This window comes from Perca flavescens, chromosome 6 (genome assembly GCF_004354835.1).
Source record: "Perca flavescens isolate YP-PL-M2 chromosome 6, PFLA_1.0, whole genome shotgun sequence".
Classification (NCBI taxonomy): domain Eukaryota; kingdom Metazoa; phylum Chordata; class Actinopteri; order Perciformes; family Percidae; genus Perca; species Perca flavescens.
In genome coordinates this window covers 2399305-2415813 of record NC_041336.1, presented here as the reverse complement: position 1 = coordinate 2415813, position 16509 = coordinate 2399305, and the positions used below count along the sequence as shown (strand labels likewise).

At 42.4% G+C, this 16509-nt stretch overlaps 1 pseudogene; it reads right to left on the bottom strand.

The window, feature by feature from the left end:
* LOC114557931 (complement C3-like) overlaps window positions 1-16509 on the bottom strand; it is a 143284-nt pseudogene that overhangs the window by 7026 nt on the left and 119749 nt on the right.

The window sequence follows — 16509 nt, the reverse complement described above, 5'->3', positions numbered from 1 at the left end:
GTGGGAGGCCATCCAAGCCAGGAGATTTGCCTTTATTGCAGACTGATCTTATTAAGTGGCGTATGTATGACACGCCAATTCGTATGCCATTTTGGTGTGTTATCAAGACCCATAATCGTTTTTTAGTGGGTTTATCAATGCCATTTGGTCTCCATTGACCTATATTGCATGTCAATTATCGTCATAGTGAGTAGTATGAAAGAATGGAGGTTGGTAGGGGTGGTGGATAGGTAAAACACAGGACTTTCACTCAGGATTGCCAGGATCGTGTCCCGCGTGTGGCGTTCATCAACTTTTTTTTTTTTTAATAAAGCCTTCCCCCAATATTTTTTGGGACACCATGTGGTGTGTATGTTTACGTCCACTGTTTACAGTATAGACATACACGTGGATAGCTCAAAATGCGTAGGCTACAGATAACACGCCATTTAGCTTTAGGAAAGTGGCATGTATGTTTACACTAAGTCATGATGTCATGTTGTTTATTGAGAGATTTCACAGCTCTATGTAGTTCATCCAGCTTTAACGCAGCTTCCAGATCATCTTGGTCTGTTTGCCTGAGGCAGGGAAACTCTAAGTTGTCAAGAAAATGTTTACTGGTAGCATCGTCATTAGCAAGTTCTGAGTTGTATAGATTTTCATAGAATGTGAAAAATGTTTCATTAATGGCCTGTGGATTGGTTGTGATTTTGCGATCAAGTTTAATTATTGCTGGGATGTGAGCTTTTGTTTCACATTCCTTAAGCATAAGAGCCAGCAGGTGACTCTGCCTCTCTGCTTCAAAGTAGTACTTTTGTCTAGTTCCATTCAGGATAACTTCTGCCTTTCAAACGGCCAGTGTATTGTATTCATCTTTCAAAGATGCCAACAGTTTAGACTGATCATCTGAGAAGCTATGTTTTTATGACTTCCCTAAAGGTTCTATATTGTTTTCAAGATTTGTGATCTGGGAAGCTTTTGCTTTAGTTAGAGTTGAGGAGAAACACCATTGAAATTCAATGTGCCCAAACCATTTCAGAAAGTGTAAAACAAATTATGTCACTATCACCTTTAACCCTTGTCTTGTGTTTATATTTTTGTTATACAGCCAATGTTCCCGGGTCTGGTGGACCCACCACATTATTAGGCTTTTAAATCAATGCAGCCATAACAATTTATGTAAAAAGACTTAACAGATTTTTACTTTAGCTCAATTACCAATGATATATACATAATTTATGGTTCATATTTACAATTTACCCCTGTGAGATCACATTTATGATCATATGATCATTTTCGTTTTTTGTGAGAAAAATCATAAAACTGAAATTAAATTATAAAAAAATTTAAAACCAAAAAATAAACATGCTTTTTGATCATTATTGGTGCTTATTTCAGAACAAGTGAAAGTGCTTGAAATGTAACAATTTTGTAACTTTGCGTGGGAAAGCAGGTGCAGAAAGACAACATATACACTGGGGTCCAGGAGAACCTCCTATGTAATAGTTATGTGTGGGGGGGTTTCACCATGTGCAGTCATTGAAAATAAGTTATTTTTCATGTTCTTCACAGAAAATGAGACAAGGCCAATGAGTTTGAGTTAGAAGAAATAATAAATAGCATACTTTTTCTTTTAGCAAACATTGAAAACGGGTCCCACAGACCCGAATACCACACAAGGGTTAAGGGACCTTGGAAAACCATCAGTGTCTTGTACATTTCAAGCAGTTGAAAGATAAATACCTTCTTTGATGACTTCCAGTACCTTCCCTTTGTAAATGTCAATGGACTTAGCGTCTTCGAAACCTTCCAGTCTCACTTTGTACGCTGAGGACAGACAAGTTGTTAGCAGATTGTAAGCTCACTTACTCACACTAACATACAAACATTTTTTGGGATAAAAGTGCTTTATAAATACAATCCATTCACACTCTCTTACCAAAATCTATTATACTGGTCTGTGTACTCTCACAGATCTTAGCTGTTCGCTCCTCATTGGTGATTTTTTCCTTGTTCTGCATACTGCAGTTCTCTGGAAATACACAATAGGCACAATGTAAATACACAACTGATCAAAAAAGCACACGTGGATGTGTGTGGATGGGTTGATGGGTGAGTGCTAGAGTTTAGATTCTCTACCCGAGCCCGAGCCCGACCCGAGCCCGACTTTGGGCCGGGCTGTTATCTTCCGCCACTATCCTCGGACCGGGCCGGACCCTTGATCAAGCATTTGTGTTTTTTTTAATCATTACTTTAGCCTAATTGGGTGGGGAGAAAGCTCTGCCATAATCAGAACTATTATCTATTTAGGCCAAAGTAACAAATGTGTCCAAAAAGTTACACAAGTTGGACTACAGTTACAAAATGCAACATGTGTCATGCGCGGAGTCTCCTCCTCTCGCAGCATCACACCGGGCCTGCTGGGCTGTATTGTGGAGCTTAAGTGCAACATGGAGCTTGAGGATGTAACGAAAAAAAGAAAAACGGGAGAATTACCTTTGAGCAAGTTTGGAGGAAAGTCGGAGGTATGGAACAATTTTAAACAAGTCGTGGTAAGTGACAACATATGTGTCGACTTTGTTGAGTGCATTAAGTGCGGCCGCTGTTCGCCTATGACAGCAAATAAAACGGAGACGTGGATGATGAAGAGACACATGAAGCAGGCTCGCCAAGGCAGAACAGATGATAGTCAGCCTTCAACCTCCTCTTCTGTTACTTCTCCGAGCGTAGGCTCCCCCTGAGGGCGAGGCAAGCCCTCACAGAGACATACGTTGAGTTTTTTACTTTTCTTCATTCAGATCCATTTGCGATCCGTTCCATTCTGAATAAACTAACAGAACGGTGTACATGCTTCGCTCCTGTTGCATTATTCATTAAGATCATTTTAAACAGATTTTTGAAGTTCAAACAACTCTGAACTGTAGTTGAGAACGTCGGTTATAACGGCCCACGGATTAAAAAAGTGTCGGGTTGAAATCGGGGTCGGGCTCATAATTCCAGTTAATGTGTCGGGCCGGGCCGGGCTCGGACACAACGTGCACGGGTTCGGGCTGGGTCGGGCTTGATTTTTTGGGCCCGATCTAAGCTCTAGTGAGTGCTACTGTATCAGATACACAATTTAAGTATGTTAGTGAGTTGTTTTTTTGTTTGAAGTATTATAATGAGCTATTCTTTAGCTAGCCTGGTGCTCTGACAATACTTGATCCTGCAGGTGCTTGTTGCCTTAATGGAACAATCACAAACATGATGATTATTTAAAACTTTACAATCTGTTGATTTACTAAAGATTTTAATTCCACAGCCATCTCCTTCACCAGATCTTAAAAAGGCACTCTACTGGTTTTTGTTACTGTTTTTTATGGATATAACAAAAGTTTTTTATAGTACGGATCAGGAACACTACTAACCATAGTAACAGACCTCACCGGCCGGAGAGTGATTCAGAAGCAGCGTCAGACCAACCGCGGACAAGTGGTGCAGGTTTGTGAAGCCGCTGTTGTAACACTTGAGTTAAGTTAAGCAGGGCTCTCAAGTGTCACGAACTGAGCGTGACAGTCACTCATTTCGGTCTTTTGTCACGTACTCCCGCCACACGTTGTATTTCTCACGTGGAAAAACTATTTATAATATACATTTATAAAATGTCTCTGGCGCGCCGCTCTCACTATGGAACCGGCAGGAATCAAGCGGGTCGCCCCTGGAGATGTTAGTCGAGCCTGCCACTTATCAGCCAATCAAAAAAAAGAAAGGGCCCACACGCAACAACCAATGAAAAAAAGCAAAGAGCAGCGTACAGACACTTCCCTAAACATTCGCTCATTCAGAGACCAGAGACCCAAACAGGGCTCTGTGTCTGTCAGGAGGTCTGAGATCTACCATATCAGCAGAGCAATCTCTTTATTTTTCTCAAAATATCACGACTCCTCCAAAACTCAGACAACACAGATATATTTTGAATGTGCACAAAGTTTTGGACTTGAGCAGAAATCTTGCTCAAACAAATCTGAAATATTACAGTCCAGGGCTTTATTAATTCATTAAAATTATTTAATTTATCATTGACGTGAATAATTGTCATATGCACATTTAAGGAGGTTACTTCCTCAACAAAAGATGCAAAAGAAAAGGGAAGAGTAAATGATGCCTGTAGGCTACATGTGTGCTGACTCAGATATAATTAGAAAAGATGATCTACAGGAGAATAAATAGATGAAATACAGAATGTCTGAGAGCATTACTTCCATATATTCCATTATGTTTTTATATTTGGATTATAATCTATGTTTACCTTTTTACATAAAGATTTCCAGCATTAATTTATTCAGAAAAAGGTATAAATAGGTGCATACAAATTCACCAGAATGCAGGAAATGAAGAGTTTAATGCTCAAAATTTTCTGGGGGAGGACCCCCATACCCCCCCACATCATAGGTCACCATGCAGAAATTGAATAAATACTTTGTATTTGGCTGAATTGTCAGTGCCATGTGTCAAATCTTTTGTTGTGTAAATCTGATCAATTATTAATAGTAACAAAAACACTAATAATAATATTAATGAAACACTCATTTTCCTTTGCATCCTTATGCATTCTATAATCACAAACAGCCTGAAAAATAGTGCATTTAGCTGACGGAATTGGGAAAAAAAATCTCCACCGGGGGACCATGCCCCCGGACCCCCCAAGGTTTGGGCTAAGCCCCAAATGTTTATATTGTCTGGTTCCGCCCCTGCTGGAGGTACAGTATACCGTACCATCTCAAGTATTACTACCAAGCCTGAGAAAATGCTTATACATTATCCTGGTGATGTCATCATGGTTTGACCATAATTTTTAGCAAAGTTTACCACTAATAGTGACCATGTCTGTCTGTCGGTCAGTGATCCCACAACTTTGGTCCAAATGGAAGAATCTCAACAACTGAATAAAAATGAATTGATTTCCATAATATCCGATAGAGATACGCATGGTGCCCAGAAGACAAATTTGAATGACTTTGGTGATTCCCTGACTTTTTTTGTAGCGCCACCAGCAGGTTTACATTTTTTTAGCTTTTAGTAACACGTCTCAACAACTATTTGATGGTTTGCCATTAAATAGGTACATTGTCATCACTTGTGTGATGTTCTGACTTTTTCTTTTCTTTTAATAAAATGCATTTTTAAAAATGGGCTGGGTGGTGATGGTGCAGTGGATATGACACATGCCTTTGGTGCGGAAGATCTGGGTTAAATTCCCACTGCAATACATCAACCAATGTGTCCCTGAGCAAGACACTTAACCCATAGTTGCTCCAGAGGCATGCGGCCTCTGATGTATGTAGCAATTGTAAGTTGCTTTGGATAAAAGCGTCAGCTAAATGACATGTAATGTAATAATGTAAAAAATCTTAATTTGTGCAATGTTCATGTTCATGACCCAACTACTGCAAAATGAATTAAATTTCCAACTAACCAACAACCAATATGTGACAGCATGTCAGCATTTTGAGCAATTTAGCATTTAGCCCAAAGTACTGCTGTACATAGGTACAGCCCAGTGGTGTATTGTAGTGGGTATACTTTACTGTATATAGAGGCTATATTGGCCAGAATCTGCCTTTGGGAGGGGGCATATCATAGTGGGGGGTCTGGGTGCCTCCCCAGGGTTATTTTGAGTGTCAAAGACTTCATTTCCTGCATTCGGATACACTTTTATGCACCAATTTACGGTGGAAATACCTTTAGCCTATGTGAAGAGGATAAACACAGATGACAATTCAAAATATCAAATATATATCAAAAATATAATGAACATATGTTGTTGTGTGTCATTGGGCATTTTTAAGTGGGTATATGGAAATCCTGGAGCTTTCTTAGTTGGTATACTGCGCATGAGTTCAATGACACCTCACACAAGGGTATACCTTAAATGGTTCAAATGTTATGAAAGGGGGCGTGGCCTGAGTAAATGGGCGTGGTCATATTATAGGGGGCGGCTCAGTATCACATGTAGACCACACATTCTGAGTTTCATGCAAATCAGATGTTTGTCATAGAAGGCGCATTTCCTCTTGCCAGCGGGGGGCGCTATGACCAAAAGTCAATTTTGGCCTGTAGGTGTCCTCAGGCCTGGACCCTTGTCAATTATGAGAAATTTCGGGCAGATACGACAACGTACACTCAAGTTACAACAACTACTTTGTTCATCGCTAAACACTCAAAATGGCCGCCACGCCACGCCCACACCGTCTGACGAAAAGTTTTCATCTTTAACGTCTTAAGATGGCACAGACCGAGTTTGAAGTTGATCGGATGAAATCTCTAGGAGGAGTTCGTTAAAGTACGACATGTGGAAATGGCCAAAATTGTACTAATTTTGAACTTTGAAATCAAAATGGCGGATTTCCTGTTGGGTTTAGGGTATGGCTCTGATGAAGTTTCTTGTACGTCTTGACATGTTACATATGTGTACCAAATTTGGTGAGTCTACATTAAACGCACCGCAGGGGCTCAATTTTCTTAACATTCTAGGGGGCGCTAGCGAGCCATTTTTTGTGTGCTCTATTCCCGAAACCCTTAAAATACGTACATTTTCACCAGACTTGATGCGACCGTCAAATTTGGTGAGTTTTTGAATATGTTAAGCCCCTCAAAAAGCAAATTCATTTGCCGGGAAAAATAAATAATAATTCCTTCAGTTTCAATAGGGCCTTCGCCGCTGTCGGCGCTCGGGCCCTTAATATATATTTTCAGACAACGGATTAGGTCACTTTGACATCATCCTGGTTACCTTCTGCACATATGCATGCATGACTTGTACAGAGCTGCAGTAGCTCTCCAGCTTTCCTCAGTGGATGGTAGAATTTGACACAATGTCTTTCTGCAATGGGAAAGAAAGATTTCAGAAAATGTACATTCAATTTTTTGAAAATGTAATAATGCTAGCTTATCCTGTTGTATCTACTCTGACATCTATTGGCAGCAATAAACATGGAGGCATCATATGTGTTCAAAGTGTCTCTGAGACTCACGGTCATAGTAATCATAGATAGACACAGCAGCTGGTTGTGTGAATCCCACTTTCATCTCCTGATGGATCCTAAAAGCAATCTCCTCTGTGTGTGTGTGAGAAACCTGTGGACCAATGGGAGATAGAGATAATGAAAGGAGGAACAAGGCAGAGAGTAGTAGAGAGGAAGGAAACAGTGATGTCTAACCTTGTCCAGGTAGATGATGAGTGAGCCTCTTTCTGACAGCACTGTGTTCATCTCATATTTTGCAATATTGCGGGCTTTTCCTTTAGACAACTACACACACACACACACACACACACACACACACACACACACACACACACACACACACACACACACACACAGAGTCAGATAACTTTCTAAACTTTCTAAAACATCTCGTTCCTCCCAACCATAAACGCTGACTGAACTGTATGTGGATGTGGATACATGACGTGTATTATACACTGGCAGAGTGGCCAGAAGAAAGCCATTACTTTCAGCTAAAAACAAAATGGCACGTTTTGAGTTTGCAAAAAGGCATGTGGGAGACTCCCAAAATGTATGGAGGAAGGTGCTCTGGTCGAAAATTTAACTTTTTGGCCATAAAAGAAAACGCTATGTCACCATCCATCATCATCATGCTGTGGGGATGATTTTCAGCATCCAGGACTGGGAAACTGGTCAGAGTTGAGGGAAAGATGGGTGGTGCCAAATACAGGGATATTTTTTTTTTTTTTTTTTCCCAATCTCTTTATTGTTTTTTCCAAGTTAGCGACATTTGCATATACAAAGTGTTGTACAGATAAGTGATAACAAAAAGGAGCTTCACACCCGTTTACTGGACCTTCCACACACCTGTCTTCAGGTCCCTATATAGCCCACCGACAAAAAAAAAAAACGAGAACCCAGCACTCACACACAAACACACACACACACACACACACACACACACACACACACACACACACACACACACACCAGGACAAAAGAGACAGAATTGACAAATCCCCCCCAAAAAAAGAATTTAATTAAAAAAAAAAAATGACATTTGATTTCTGCTGCAACCCAATTTCCCCACAGGGTACATAAACAAACTACTTCTCCTAAAAAGCTTTTTGCTCAAATGCGGCGCCATGTTAACCAAAATTGCACATTTTTAACATCAAATCCTGCGTGTGCGTGTCTGTGTTTTTTAGCTTTCCAGCCGCAGATTAGGATATCGGTCACTGAGCATTACGCTCCCTTACACACCCTTAGTGTATTTCCAGTTTTACAGCATGATGCTCTCTAGGATGGATTACAGTGAATCTGTCAGTACAAAAAAAACAGATAGCCACAATTTGAAACAATCAAGAATAATAATATTAATTATGAATACAGAAACAACTTGCATATTCATGTTATATTTCTTTACGTTATATTACTTATCTGGAAAATCACGGAATTACGTTATTCATATGACATTTGTCAAAATTTCTAGAACAAGTAGACTCAACCAGACAGAAGTGGGAATGTATTGGAAGGCATAAAGAAACTTGGGCTGTACTACCATTTCCACCAGGTTGAAAAAGTGAAAAAGGGAGGGAGGACCATCTAGCAAAATCTGATTTACACCGATTTAAAAGCGGGCTGAAATTTGTGGTTAATAGCTCTTGGAATGAGTTGATGACAAGGATTCCCAGATATTTAAAACCTTCTGTAGCCCTTTTAGCAGGAAAGAGATCTTGAGGAAGCTGCTTAGCAGGGGGGTTAATTGGGAGGTACTCACTTTTCCCGAGGTTTAGCTTGTAACCGTAGTATTTCCCAAATCTCTTTAAAATGCCGAAAATTACAGGGAGAGAGGATGCAGGATTTGAAATATAAAGCAAAAGATCATCTGCATACAAAGAAAGTTTGTGAGACAACCCGTAACGTCTAATACCCTTGAATCCTTCCTCAGCATGGAGCCATATGGCCAAGGGTTTGATAGCCAGGCAAAAAGCAATGGGGACAAGGGGAAACCTTGACGAGTGCCACGAGATAATGAAAAAAGGCAGGATGTAATGCCATAAACATTGATTGAAGCAACGGGGGAGGTGTAAAGGAGCCTAATCCAAGCTATAAAATCAGGGCCGAGACCAAATTTATTAAGTATATAAAACTGGTAATGCCATTCAACACGATCAAAAGCTTTCTCAGCGTCCAGAGATAGGACAATTTCTGGTGAATTGGTGGGAGGAGAAAAGATTATATTAACCAACCTCCTGGTATTTGAAAATGAGTGCCTTCCTGAAATAAAACCGGACTGATCAGGGTCTATCAGAGCTGGCCAGGGCTTTAGCTAAAATCTTGAAGTCTACATTCAATAGTGAAATAGGCCTGTAACTGCTACAAAGAAGAGGGTCTTTGTCCTTTTTTAACAATAAAGAAATAGAGGCCTCCAACATCGTGGGTGGTAGGTGACCCTTCAACACCACTTCATTGAAAACTCTGACCAAGTAAGGGGCAAGTACAGAAGAAAATGCTTTGTAAAATTCTGTAGTGTAGCCATCGGGTCCGGGCGATTTGTTACTTTGTAAGAATTTAATAGCTTCTTTTATTTCGGAAACAGTTAAGGGTGCACCAACAGTAGCAGCAAGCTCTTCATTAACCTGGGGATATATTAGATGATCAAGGGGTTTAGGACCTTCCCAGTCTTGAGAAGAGGACTCAGAAGAGTAAAGGTTGGCAAAATAATCAGAAAACGTGTTGCCAATTACTGTAAGATCTGTCGAAATGTCTCCTGAAGGAGATTTAATGCTAGGGACTAGTCTAGAAGCACTGGCTGCAGTTACAGGGATATTCTTCAGCAAAACCTGTACCACTCTGTGCGTGATTTGAGGCCAGGACGGAGGTTTACCTTCCAGCAGGAAAATGACCCCAAAAACACTGCTAAAGCAACTCTTGAGTGGTTTAAGGGGAAACATGTAAATGTGTTGGAATGGCCTAGTCAAAGCCCAGACCTCAATCCAATAGAAAATCTGTGGTCAGACTTAAAGATTGCTGTTCACAAGCGCAAACCATCCAACTGGAAGGAGCTGGAGCAGTTTTGCGAGGAGGAATGGGCAAAGATCCCAGTGGTAAGATGTAACATGCTCATAGAGACTGATCCAAAGAGACTTGGAGCTGTGATTGCTGCAAAAGGTGGCTCTACAAAGTATTGACTTTAAGGGGGTGAATAGTTACGCACATTGACTTTTTCTGTTTTTTATTTCTAAAAAATAGTTTTATGTATATCTATTTTTTCTCATTTCACCAACTTAGACTATTCTTCTGATTCAGCACATAAAATTCAGATTAAAAAAACATTGTACTAAAGGCTGTAATGTAACAAAATAGGTAAATATACTTTTGCAAGGCATTGTATGTATTGTATATATAATGTATTTGTATGTTCTTACTAAGTCCAGGTCAGCTGTGTTAACGGTGAAGCCAGTTGGTAAGCCAATATCCAGGATTGACATGGTTGCATCCCTCTCTTTGTCCTTATAACTGTACACAGAATGGATGGAATAATTAAATAACAGCAAAAAAAAAGATGGAGATAAAAATTCTGAGAACACTCATGACTTATACTCTTGACACTTCTTGATTATACTCACAAAAACTCTATTTTCAGCTTGTATGTTTTCTTATCCTCATCCATTTTCTCTGCAGGAGCAAAATAATGTATACAGTAATTGAATATTTTGTTTATTCGTTTCTCATAAAAACAATATATAAATATATATATATATATATATATATATATATATATATATATATATATATATATTTTACCTAAACAACACATAACAATAAATAAAGAAAGAGACAGAAAGACCAAATTACCTGGCAGGAGCTGCACTGACAAGTTAAACTTCTGACAGTCACTTTCCTTTTCTTTAGGCAGAGCGTAATACAGAGACACCATCTGACAGACAGATACAATCTTTATATGTGATGAACTCATAGACATCTGTTTTAAAAATATAAGATTAAACAAATCTTTGGGCTCTTCTGAGATTAAAAAAAGAGACATCAATAATCAACTGAGGATAAAACTTAGAACAATAACTTCTACCTACTTTCACCGTTGCTTCTCCTGTACCGTTGGCAATTACCGTCACATTCTGGTTTATATCATTCATCTGTGGGACACACACACACACACACACACACACACACACAGAGTCAGGGATCAGCAGAAGAAACAGACAGAGAACATCAGGAATGATGATATTAATTAGCCATTACTTAGTGTGTGTGTTTGTGTGTTTTCTGACTTTAGATGTTCTGGTGGCGTAGTGGTTGTCCCTGTTGAAGTTGAACTTGTCAGGCTTTGACCTGCCCGGGATAATGAGGTTCACATTCAGATCATACTCTGGTTCTTTAGCACTTGCCCAGTACTCCGCTATAGCCTGGTACACCATTACAGTAGCCTATAGAGAGAGAACGAGTGAAGGACGGGAACAAGATTTAGAAGAAGCATAGGTTATGAACTTAGCCTGTAGGGTTGTGCCGATAGACGATATCATCACCCAGCATTTAATACTGTCTATTTACAGAGGGCATTTAAATATATGTCAGATTGTTTCTATGTTAATTGTTAGCCCATAGTAGTAGAAACAAATATTTATCTAAAAAAGAAAGCCCCCGCCCCCCCGACAATGACGATATCATCGTCCATCACAGCGTTTTACTGTAAACATCATCAACTGCATCAACTCACATGTTGCCATGTTGAATGTAGACAAAAAGCTCAACGGTTGTGATTGGTGCCTCGATTTGGAAAAATTGGAAATGGGTTTAAATGGGCTCCCAGGCTCTTATGAGCTAACATAAGCTGCAGGAATCAAGATGGAGGGAGCGGTCTGTGTTACCTGAGTTGATCCATAGCCTCCGTAAACCATCTGCTGCGTGTTGAACCATCTCACAACAGGTCTGGCTTCTTCAAATGCCTTTATTAACAGAAGACAAGTCAATGGTTGAAATTCTCTGTTTGACACGATCAAACAGCAGAAACTTGAAACTTGCCTGATAAAAGCAGTCAATCACAAACTAAATGTCCTTGATCTTTCCACATCTGTGTCATTATTATGTGATTATGCAGAGCAAGATGCTCAAATCAGTCCCTTGTTTTTATAACTATGTCATAATATACTGTATATAACCTTTATTTTAGGAAACCACATTGAGATTAAAACCTCTTTTGCAAGTATAAGACCTGGCCATGTGACAAGGTCACATAGAAAGTATCCAACAACAATAAATCACAACAGCAACAATAGGTACCACAAAAATTATTTCAAGTCTAATATCATTTAAAGAGTTAAGTGTCTCAAGTTTGAGCTTGGCCTGCAGACCGTTTCAGGACCAAGGACTGTAGTAGAACAGGCTTGTTTGACCAGCCTCTGTCCTGAGAAGAGGTACTTTGAGCTAGAGCTGTCTAAAAGTCAACTCACTAATAATTAATTGCAAAAGGGGATGAATAATGCCGTCTATATATCCATATATGATCATAAAGTGCTCTGTGAAGTGGTCACCAGTGGGGGTGGGAATCACCAGAGGCCTCACGATAAGATATCATCACGATACTTATGTCCCTAATTTTAAATGACGTCCCCAAAAGGAAACTTTGTCAACATCGGTTTGATCTAAAAGATACATTTCTCTGTTTGTTCATCTCACTTCAATTTTATTGCTGCAATAATAAAGCTAAATCCTCAACTATCACCCTATGGCACATATCAGACTTATGGTGTTTTTCCATTACATGGTACCTGTTCGACTCTACTCGTCTTTTTGGGTTTTCCATTCTGATCCAGTCCATGGTACCTGCCAACAGGTACTTTATTTAGTATCACTTCCGTCGAGGTTCCCAGAGAGCTGAGGTGTAGAGCTTAGATTGGTCCAAAGAAATCAAGCCCGACCCAGCCCGAACCTGTGCACGTTGTGTCCGAGCCCGGCCCGACACATTATCTGTAATTATGAGCCCGAGCCCGATTTAAACCAGACACTTTTTTAACATGAAGTCCGTGTTTTTTGCTGTCATAGGCGAGCAGCGTGCTGTACTTAATGCACTCAACAAAGCCGACACATATGTTGTCACTGCCCACGACTTGTTTAAACTGCTTCCATACCTCCGACTTTCCTTCACACTTGCTCAAAGTTAATTCTCCTGTTTTTCTATTTTTCTTTATATCTTCAAGCTCGATGTTGCACTTAAGCTCCACCATACAGCCCAGCAGCCCCGGTGTGATGCGTGCGAGAGGAGGAGACTCCGCGCATGACACACGTTGCATTTTGTAACTGCAGCCTAACTTTTGTACACATTTGTTACTTTTATATAGCCTATATATATTTATAATATTTCTGATTGTGGCATAGCTTTCGCCCCACCCAATTAGGCTTAAAAAAATATTGCTTGATCACGGGTCTGGCCCGGCCCGAGGTTACTGGCGGAAAATAACGGCCCGAGAATCTAAACTCTACTGAGGCGATACCAAAAGGTGACGTGAAAACCTGCAGACTCCTGATTGGTCGGTTAAAATCACGTCACTAATCACTGCGTCATCATTGCTAGAGCGACAGATGGGGGTGTCCTGAACAAACCCAACATGTTTAAATAGTTTAGCCAGTGGTGTGGTTTTTTTTTGCTGTCTCCAACTTCTTTAGAAACTAAATGTGTCTTCTGGCAACCAGCCACATTATGACAATCAAAAACACACACCTTCCACGTTCTGTGTGTGTGTGTGTGTGTTGTGTAAGATCCCGGCAGTTTCCTGCAGAGTCACTATGACGACCAGCCACGCTCGCCTCACGCATGAGGCGGTACAAAATCTGCAATGGAAAAAGGAGGACGCAGTCGAGCCGAACTGAGCCGAGTTGAGTCGAGCAGGTACCATGTAATGGAAAAACGCCATTAGTGACCTCAGCCTCACAAGAATTAGAGGAGAGCCATTAGGCAAGGTGTGATTTATTTTGCGTTTCTTTGTCTTTTTGTTTTCAATTATTTTCCTTCCTTTTGGTTCTTGTTCAATCTGTTTATGTGTTCTGTGCACCATCTGACATTGCCTGTTACATGTTGTGGAATGGTGGGGCTTACCTCTACGCACAGTCTCGGTTCTGGAACCATACTCCTGGATAGGGGTTGGACTCTTTTCTTCTCGGAGTTGCCCAGGGTGTGAGGCCCGGGCGGGTGTGGGGATACTCACAAGCCCCGGCTGGCGCCGCTGTGTTGGAGTTTACCCGGTGGACGAGAGGGTCGCCTCCCCACGCCTGCGGGTTGTGGGGAAAACTCTGACTGTTGTTTGTGCATATGCACCAAACAGGAGTTCGGAGTATTCGGCCTTCTTGGAGACCTTGACTGGAGTCCTGCATGGGGCTCCAGTGGGGGACTCCATTGTTCTGCTGGGGACTTCAACGCACACGTGGGCAATGATGGAGACACCTGGAGGCGTGATTGGGAGGAACGGCCTCCCTGATCTAAACCAGAGTGGTTGTTTGTTGTTGGACTTCTGTGCTAGTCATGGATTGTCTATAACGAACACCATGTTCGAACATAGGGATGCTCATAAGTGTACCTGGTACCAGAGCACCCTGGGGTCAAGGTCAATGATCGATTTCATAATCGTTTCATCTGATCTGAGGCCGTATGTTTTGGACACTCGGGTGAAGAGAGGGGCAGAGCTGTCAACCGATCACCATCTGGTGGTGAGTTGGGTCAGAGGGTGGGGGAAGACTCTGGACAGACCTGGTAAGCCCAAACGCAGTGCGGGTAAATTGGGAACGTCTGGAGGAGGCCCCTGTCCAACAGACTTTCAACTCACACCTCCGGGCGGAGCTTTTCGTGCATCCCTGTGGAGGCTGGGGGCATTGAACCCAGTGGACAATGTTCAAAGTTTCCATTGCTGAAGCTGCAGCGAGGAGCTGTGGTCTTAGGGTCTTAGGTGCCTCAAGGGGCGGTAACCCACGAACACCGTGGTGGACAACGGTGGTCAGGGAAGCCGTCCGACTGAAGAAGGAGTCTTTCCGGGATATGTTATCGGAGGACTCGGAGGCAGTTGCAGGGTACCGAAGGGCCGAAGGGCTGCAGCCTCTGCCGTGAAAGAGGCAAAGCAGCGGGTGTGGGAGAAGTTTGGAGAAGACATGGAGAAGGACTTTCGGTCGGCACCAAAGTGCTTCTGGAAAACTGTTCGCCACCTCAGGAGGGGGGCGGGGAACCATCCAAGCTGTGTACAGTAAGGATGGGACACTGTTGACCTCAACTGAGGAGGTAATAGGGGCGGTGGAAGGAGCACTTTGAGGAACTCCTGAATCCGACTAATACGCCCTCTATGTTAGAGGCAGAGCTGGAGGATAATGGGGATTGTCGTCGATTTCCCAGGCGGAAGTCACTGATGTAGTCAAACAACTACACAGTGGCAAAGCCCCGGGATTGATGAGATCCGTCCAGAAATGCTCAAGGCTCTGGGGGTGTGGAGGGGCTGTCCTGGTTGACACGCCTTTTCAACATTGCGTGGAAGTCTGGGACGGTGCCAAAGGAGTGGCAGACTGGGGTGGTGGTTCCCCTTTAAAAAGGGGGACCAGAGGGTGTGTGCCAATTATAGGGGTATCACACTTCTCAGCCTCCCTGGTAAAGTCTACTCCAAGGTGCTGGAAAGGAGGGTTCGGCCAATAGTCGAACCTCGGGTTGAGGAGGAACAATGCGGATTCCGTCCTGGTCGTGGAACAACGGACCAGCTCTTCACTCTCGCAAGGATCCTGGAGGGGAGTGGGAGTATGCCCAGCCGGTCTACATGTGTTTTGTGGATTTGGAGAAGGCGTATGACCGGGTCCCCCGGGAGATACTGTGGGAGGTGCTGCGGGAGTATGGGGTGAGGGGTCTCTTCTCAGGGCCATCCAATCTCTGTACAACCAAAGCGAGAGCTGTGTCCGGGTTCTCGGTAGTAAGTCGGACTCTTTTCAGGTGAGGGTTGGCCTCCGCCAGGGCTGCGCTTTGTCACCAATCCTGTTTGTAGTATTTATGGACAGGATATCGAGGCGTAGTCGGGGTGGGGAGGGGTTGCAGTTTGGTGGGCTGGGGATCTCATCGCTGCTCTTTGCAGATGATGTGGTCCTGATGGCATCATCGGCCTGCAACCTTCAGCACTCACTGGATCGGTTCGCAACCGAGTGTGAAGCGGTTGGGATGAGGATCAGCACCTCTAAATCTGAGGCCATGGTTCTCAGCAGGAAACCGATGGAATGCCTTCTCCAGGTAGGGAATGAGTCCTTACCCCAAGTGAAGGAGTTCAAGTACCTTGGGGTTGTGTTCGCGAGTGAGGGACAATGGGGCGGGAGATTGGTCGGAGAATCGGGCGCAGCGGGTGCGGTATTGCATTCAATCTATCGCACCGTTGTGGACGAAAAGAGAGCTTAGCCAGAAGGCAAAGCTCTCGATCTACCGGTCAGTTTTCGTTCCTACCCTCACCTATGGTCATGAAGGCTGGGTCATGACCGAAAGAACGAGATCCAGGGTACAAGCGGCTGA